General features: G+C 42.5%; 1 long non-coding RNA gene across 1 annotated transcript in view; it reads right to left on the bottom strand.

The window, feature by feature from the left end:
• LOC128627144 (uncharacterized) overlaps positions 1–7,502 on the bottom strand; it is a 96,355-nt gene that overhangs the window by 129 nt on the left and 88,724 nt on the right. The window contains exons 2-3 of the long non-coding RNA XR_008391260.1: positions 1,876–1,963; positions 1–14 (exon numbers count right to left, since the gene is read on the bottom strand). The exon at positions 1–14 is cut by the window's left edge and continues 129 nt beyond it. This is a non-coding gene — a long non-coding RNA (uncharacterized LOC128627144). The remainder of the gene's footprint in view (positions 15–1,875; positions 1,964–7,502) is intronic.

Genomic DNA, 7,502 nt, shown 5'->3' with positions numbered 1-7,502 from the left:
AGTAGTTGTTTTACCTGAGGGCAAAAACAGGGTTGGTGTGCTGCTTACCCACACAGGGCTCCCACCCACGCCAGCATCTTTTCTCACCTGACCCTCCCTGGACACCCCAAGGGTCTCCCTCAGTGCCCCAAACCTCAAGGAAGTAGGTCTATTAATTTCTTCAAGGCAGCATTCTCTTTGGGCGTCAGCTTTGTTACTGAGTGGCTGCATGTATTTTTATTCTAGAATATTTTTCTTCTTTCTCTCCTTTCCTTCCTATCCCTTCACTTCAGGATTCTACTACGTGCCTAATTCTTTTGGGAAGGAGAGAAGTGCATTAATATTGTTTCTGATATGGACCTCTCTCCTAAGTGACTATGTTCTTCTCTGAAATATTGGAGAGCAGAGCTTGAAGAGGTGGAGCCTGAAGGAAGCCTGGAGTGGGGAGATGGGGCCTGGATCAGCTGCATCACCATCAGATGCCTAGGGCCTATTGGGCTAGTGCCCTCCTGCCAGCTCCCTGCCACATGTGATCACCCCCCACTTGATCCCACCCTCAACCCACCCTGATTTTAAATGCAGATTCTGGGCCTCATCCCAAATCTGCATTTCTGGAGTTGGAACCGAGGTGTTTGCTCTTCAGCAAACACCCCCAGGAATTCCTGCTCATGCTCAAAATGGAGCCACTAACTCAGAGCCTCTGCATGGACACCATCTGACTTCTAGTCACTTTGTCATTTGGGAGTTTTCACATGGCAGGTGAGGATGGCTTTGATGGATTCTCTAAGAATCAGTCTCCTTCTAGAGAAGTGAGAAAAGAATCGCATGGAATGGTGGAGTAATTCTATCTATAGGCCAAAATAGCAGAGAAAAGGAAGGGAAGCTGGCCTAAATGACAGGAGATGCAATAATCAATACCCTAACATAAAACAAGAATGCAGCTGGCACCATGAAGCAATCCCACCAAGAACTGTAGATTGCATCCTTAGCATCCCGTTGTAATGAAACCCACAGAATGCAGCACATACTGACCAGGACCAAGCCTCTTCAATGCTGAATATTCTGTCACGTTGCAGGCACATTTATTTTATTTGAAAGAAGAATGGTCCCATTGCCAAGTCATCAGATGGTGAAAAGAGATATATTTGATGGATAATACAAAAGGGTCTGCCACAGCCTTTGTATAACATGTTTCTCATGTAAATGCATCTGGTACATGTGGTCTGTACCTCTGATGTGTAGATACCTGAAGAGAAAGGCAAATGGGGACTAGAAGAACTGTGTGGGGTGAGTCAGAAGCCTGGCCAGAGAGTGGGAGACCATTATTTTTAACAACAACAAAAACTCACTTGGCAAACATCACTCACTTTTCCCCAACCTGTTCTTGTGATACAGATTGACAGCCCTTTTAATATGAAATAAATCAGGCAGGAGAAAGAGTGTCTGGAAGAACATACAGATTGAGGGCTGACTGACGGAATGCGTCCGAAACGTGCTCTGTTTGCATTTGCCTTTGTAACAGCTAACTTGAAAGGATGTCAGGCGCTTTGAAAAGTCATGAGGATGTGCTTTGAACCTGAGGGATGAGTGTGCAATGTGCGTGCTTGAGCTCCTTGTGCCAATGGTGCCCCTCTGTGTGCCTGTACAAATGCAGAGCATGCACACCCTGTGGATATAAGTGGCCCTTTTGATCTCGCTCCTCCATCTGGGGGTAAAAAGGCATTTTTGTCTAATATCTGATTTTATACTTAGTTAAGGCCAGCAAATCATCCCAGGCCAGTGTGCTCACAATGGTGCACTATAGTCTAGTCATTTCTCACCAGGAAAACTGGCTGGTAATGAGCCATGTCACCTTCCAAGGTAGGCGGTCGGTGGACATCCCTGTCAAGTCCATACCTGCCTCGGTCCAGTCTTCAAGCTGCTGAAGTCCCATTGGTTAGCTGTCTCCTTGGATTTCCTGGACTGTCCAGTGTTCACAGTTATCCTGCAGAGCAAATACCAGTACCCATCACTCATGAGACAGCAAAAGTCTGTTTCAACATCTCCCATGGTGGAGGCAGAAGTATCTCTGCTCTAAGGCAAGAAAATGCTTAAGAAGTATGGGGTGAGTCAAGAGTTAAAACAAGAGAACAAAGCAGCAGGCAAGCACAGAAAAAGCAGCCAGTGCTTGAAGCATATCTTCATTCTCAAGCCCCACACCTGCCCTCTTTAACACCTATGCTCTCTCCTGCCAGGAGACCCAGCCCAGCCCCCACACCTACCAGGCACAGGCATCTCACCCGAAGTCTCCAGGTCTGGCTCCTGTTAACATGGCTCTCTGATCACTCAACAAATACTGGCTGAACATCACTGAAGCGGCAGTCCTTGTCCTCAGTGCTAGAACTCGAGTGATAAATAATTCAGACAAAGCTGCTCCCCTCATGGAATTTGCATCACAGTGGAGACAGTAAAGAAACACAGCACTCTCCCAACAAGGTCAGTACAGACTGTGACAACTGTTATAAAGGAAAGAGAGTTGATAGAGTATCTGACGCTTACCCAGTTAGACAAGAGGCCTGCTTCACATGGAGTGAACAGGAATGGCCTACCCAAAGAGGTGACATGCGGCTGACACATATAATGTGAAAAGAACCCAGTTGCATCATGAGCCAAAGGAGCAAGCCAGAGAGAAGGAACATAAAGTGCAAAGGCGCTGAGCCAGGAATGGTCTCCAATGGTCTCCAGATGGGATGCAACACCTCCCTGCAGCACCTACCTCATGGGGCTGTTGTCTAGATTACAGGAGATGAGGCAATGGCTGCAGAATGTTTTACACAGTGCCTGGCATCAAGTCAGCACTCAAGAAATGGGAACTGTTACACTGATTTTCAAAGACTTGGGTTCATTTTGGGGAGGGATGGGAATATTAAGTCACCTTCTTGGAGCTGTTCTGGGCCAGTGTGCCTGAATCCCTATGATGTCAGGCCACCAAAACCACTGGAGTATAATTATAAAAAAAATCACTTTCCCAGCAATTAATCATCGGTTTAAGACTGCCAATACATATCATTGACACATCATGACACATTGCATCACATGAGAATGTAGAGTAAAAAGTGGGCAACTTGGAGCCGACCTGAAGTCAAATCAATTGAAAATCAGCGGGAGTTTTGCCTGACTAAGGGTCAAGACCAATGGTCAAAAGGCATAATAGAACAAGGGAATGCTTTTGAGTATATTAGGGTCTTGGAGTAATTTTTCACAGTTCAGGGTTATATTGAGGTAACACCTCTACAATACAAGAAATACATTGTTCATAAAGGTTTTTGTTTAATCCCTTATTTCAAGAGAGTCTATCTGCATCTTTTTGGGGGGATAGATATAAGAATACAGTAAAAAATACAAAATGGTTAACATATGTATCTAAAATGGAAGTGGAGCAGTAGGAAGACAAAGACTTCTCACCAACTCTCAGTGACGCTGTAACCTTGGATTATTTGTTCCTCCACAGCAGCCAGGTAGGAAGTGGATATTGGAATGATCCACAGTCTAGTTTTAGCCACCAGATTTCTCCTCCATCTTGCAAATCCCCCTGTGCTTTAGAGAATCAACTGTATCATAACATTGACAAATTTAAATTCAGATTATAAATCTACCACTAAAAAAACAGTTATGTGGTATTTTGTTTCAGAGACAGAATTGGCTATGGATTATTCTCGCTGGTTTCGTTTTATCTGTGGGTCTACTCCCTTCGAGTCCCCTCAAAATGTCGATAGGCAACCAGAGCAAAAGGCCACTTAAACCCACTGATGGTCTATCACTGATCCCAGCTACTGCATCTTTTCCCCTCCAGTCTCCAAGCCTGCTTTGCACCTGCTAGCTCATCACCATGGAGATTCTCAATGGCTCCAACAGAATTATTTGAATTTTGAAACATCTTGGTCAGAAGACTTTTATATAAATACTCCACTTGTATAAATGTCTAACTTGGTAACTATATTCCCAATATGATGAAAGGACAGAAAGCAAAACTGCTCAGTAGACCGTAAACAATTTGAGAGCAGAAATCACATCTTTTATTCTTCATACCCTTCACCATGTCCTGCACTTATGAAATCTCCAATAAATAAGTGCTCTGTAATTGGTAAATTACCAAGAAGTTAAATTGCTTTGTCTAGACAGACAGGATTGATTTGGGCTATAAACTGACAAAATTAGTTCAGATTCTATGCACAAATGGTAATAATATTTTTCTGACATTGAAGCCTGGTACGTAATCTACAACAGGTCTTAAACTGGTCAAAGGAAATTAACTGAAACTTTGCAGCAAGAGATTCTTGAAATGTGCACAAGATACAAAGTTGGGGGGAAGGGCATGTTTGTGCAATGGGCTTCTGGCTTTAATCAGGTTTGAGAAGGGGTTTGCTAGCTGATTTAAAAAAAGGTGTAGGAGCCCAGGTTCTTAGAAATGTAGCCTGAGGCAAAAGCTTATGAGCTGAGACTTTGTGGGATAGAGGGGGTACAATCCCAGAGAAGCAAAAGTAAGAGAAAGTAGAGTAATTAAGGGCCCCAGGGAGAGCAAGAAGGTGAGATGTCAAGCTGGGCTTCCCTGATGGCTGAGTGGTGCAGTTGGTCTGGAGGGTGAAACACTGCCTTCTAGGCACTCTGCTGGGAGCGGGGCAGGGAAGGTCAGGAAGAATAACTCATCCACTGACTCCCACACCTCGATGGCCAAAGTTTTGTTTCACAAGGTATTACTTTTATGCATCCATTTGGAAGATGTCTTTGGATGAGATTTACATCTAAATAAGAGATAGCCTGGTGGCCCCCAGACTAGAACTGCACCATCAGCTCTCCTGAGTCGTGAGCCTGTCTAGGGGTGGCCTAGATTTTGGACTCAACAACCTCCATAACTGGGTGAGTTATACACACACACACAACCAATTGGTTGTTTTTCTGGAAAGTCCTGACTAATAAACCCCTGTATTTTCAAGGGCTTCTGTAGAGGTGCAGATTGGGGTTCTGAGTAGTCTCCTGTAATAGATGGACATACATGACTTATCTTGGGTTATGGCCCTAAAAGACAATCACCATGGCAACCTGGGGCAAATCAATTAGCCAAGAGCAGTAGTTCAGACAAGAGGCTATAAAGTGATGCATAAGGAGTGAATGAATGTGTAGAGGGAAAAGTCAAGAGCAGCTTCTGATTCTAAAAAAGGTATGTTTACAAAGCCTCCTACAGTGGCCTTTGGAAAAAGTGAGGAAATGTGTGCTTTCATTATAGTCAAGTAAATTTTCAAATAACTAGACAGCATACATGCGTTCAAAGAGTATCCATGGTTTAATGTAACTACCTAGATGCATGATTTTGAGACAGTTAGTCTTAGCTTCTTATTTAGTTCTTGGCTCACGGGTTTTTTTAAGAGAGAGTATTGGATTACTGGTGTCTAAGCTTCCTCTTGGCTCTAAAACTCTGATCTTTTCTATAATTTGGACAAAGATATAGAAATGTAAAGATTACATAGATCTCTTACATTAAAAGTCAGAATCAGAATTTGAAATTTGTCAATCGTGGAAAGAGTGGACTAAAACCATATGACAGAATTGAGCATAGCTAAATGTCAAGTCTAAGATGTGGGTGCAAGTCATCAATTTCACAAGTACACATTAAGGGAGATTTGACCTAAGAGTCATTTGTATTAAACAACAGCAGCCAGAGCTGGGTTTCCATTGAACCAAAAGACTAATGAATCAACTGCTGAATAAGTGTGTTTTTATTGGTGTTTCTTCACTGAGAGAAAGGTGGGACAAGATGGCCAGCAGACATCTGATGGTCCATCTGAAGATTCCAGGCTTCATTCATACTTATTTCTTTCCTTGACCCTTTGCCTCAGTGCAGTTAGATCAGGGTACAGGGCACAATCGCCTCAAGGTCAGTTGCTCTCATAGGATTTTAATGAATTTCTAAATGGCCCAAGGTCTCGCAGAGAGCATCTCATCTTTTCCTTTTCCTCATCCTCATAGGGCAATTGTTCAGGATTGTGGCTCCCCTGCCTGGTGTATAAAGTCACCTAAACACAAAGCTCGTACCCAGAAGGCAGCTTTGGGAATCAAGAGTTACAGACATTAAAGGTATTCCCCAGAGTGCTCTGTCACTCTGCTGACTGGAACCAAATCTATCAGAAAGTTGAAAATATGATCCAAGTGGGGACGGACTGTGATTTAATGTCATCCAAGTACAACAGGCCACACTTCTTAAAGAAGCCACTGTAAATTATTTGTGCCTCATTCTGCTGGAGGATGGAGGGCATGGTATATTCTCAAGTACAAGAGCCCAGCTTGTATCTAATAATTGTTATATCTTCTCTGAAATTTACTGCCGATGTCTCAATTTTAACAATTTAAATAACAAGCCTAACCAAGTGGAACGAGGCTCAGGCAGGCTGGCGCTCTTGATGAAAGCAGGACAACTCTTACATCTGAGCGCATTTTTACTTTGACATGAGCAGTGACACCAGAGATGAAATCTGGTTACAGCAGCAGCCTTCTCCAACCCATGACAGCTTCTTAGGCTAAGCAAAACAATTCCAAGAGAGTGCATGCACACGCTTGTTAACTTTACTCCAGAAGACTGATTAGGGACAATGCTTATGAATATGATAATAAGGGGTGGAAGCTGGAAAGGTAAGCCAAAGGAGCTGGGTAACTGGCATGTTGTTTTCTTCATATCTAACAGACTGCTCTATGGTCTAAATCTTCAGGTGCATTGGTTTGTTTAGAAACTAGATGGATCTCTTCCATGTCCCCAGTATTAATGATAATAGCACATTTTCAATTTGTGCTATTAGACTGTGAATGATCAGATATGATTTCCTATAGATTACTTTCATTACCCTTTTAATGCTTTTTATTCCTTGTCCCCCAAAAATTCCCCCAGTTTCAAAAAATGTTTCATGCCCAAAGTCATGTAACACATGCAGAGCAAGGTAGACTTTAAAAGATGTTTTGTCCTTGGCGGTCATAACACAAGGTCATACTGGGAAGTCACAATATGACTGGTAGAATTTCTCCCAAATTGCAAGGCCTATTAGAAGAGTGAAGAGACTAGCCTACTGAGCTAAAAGATCTTGGAAAAGTCCCTTAAACTTTTTGGATCCCTGTTCCCTCTTTAGTAAAGCAAAGAACTGGACTATGTTATCAAGTTTCTTCTAGCTCCAATGTCCTATGATTTAATGCTCCTAATCCAAGGACAATTAAAACTAACACAAATTCACTTGTATTATTTTAAACTAAATATCAAAGGTCTTCATAGCCACTTTATCAAATGGTGTAGCAGTATCTTGAGAAGTTAAACATATACCTACCTTATGAACCAGCCAATGTGCTTCTAGGTATTAAAACATGAAGTCTACATAAAAGCTTGGACACAAATGTTTGTAGCATCTTTATCTGTAATAGCCCCAAAACAACCCAAATATCCATCAACAGGTGAATGGATAAATTGTACTCTACTCTCAGAATGGAATATTACTCAGCAATAAAAA

Source organism: Artibeus jamaicensis, unplaced genomic scaffold (genome assembly GCF_021234435.1).
Source record: "Artibeus jamaicensis isolate MK-2021 breed Jamaican fruit bat unplaced genomic scaffold, CSHL_Jam_final contig_3230, whole genome shotgun sequence".
NCBI classification, from domain to species: Eukaryota; Metazoa; Chordata; class Mammalia; order Chiroptera; family Phyllostomidae; genus Artibeus; species Artibeus jamaicensis.
The sequence above is the reverse complement of the archived record's forward strand: the minus strand, read 5'-3'. Positions and strand labels throughout refer to the sequence as shown.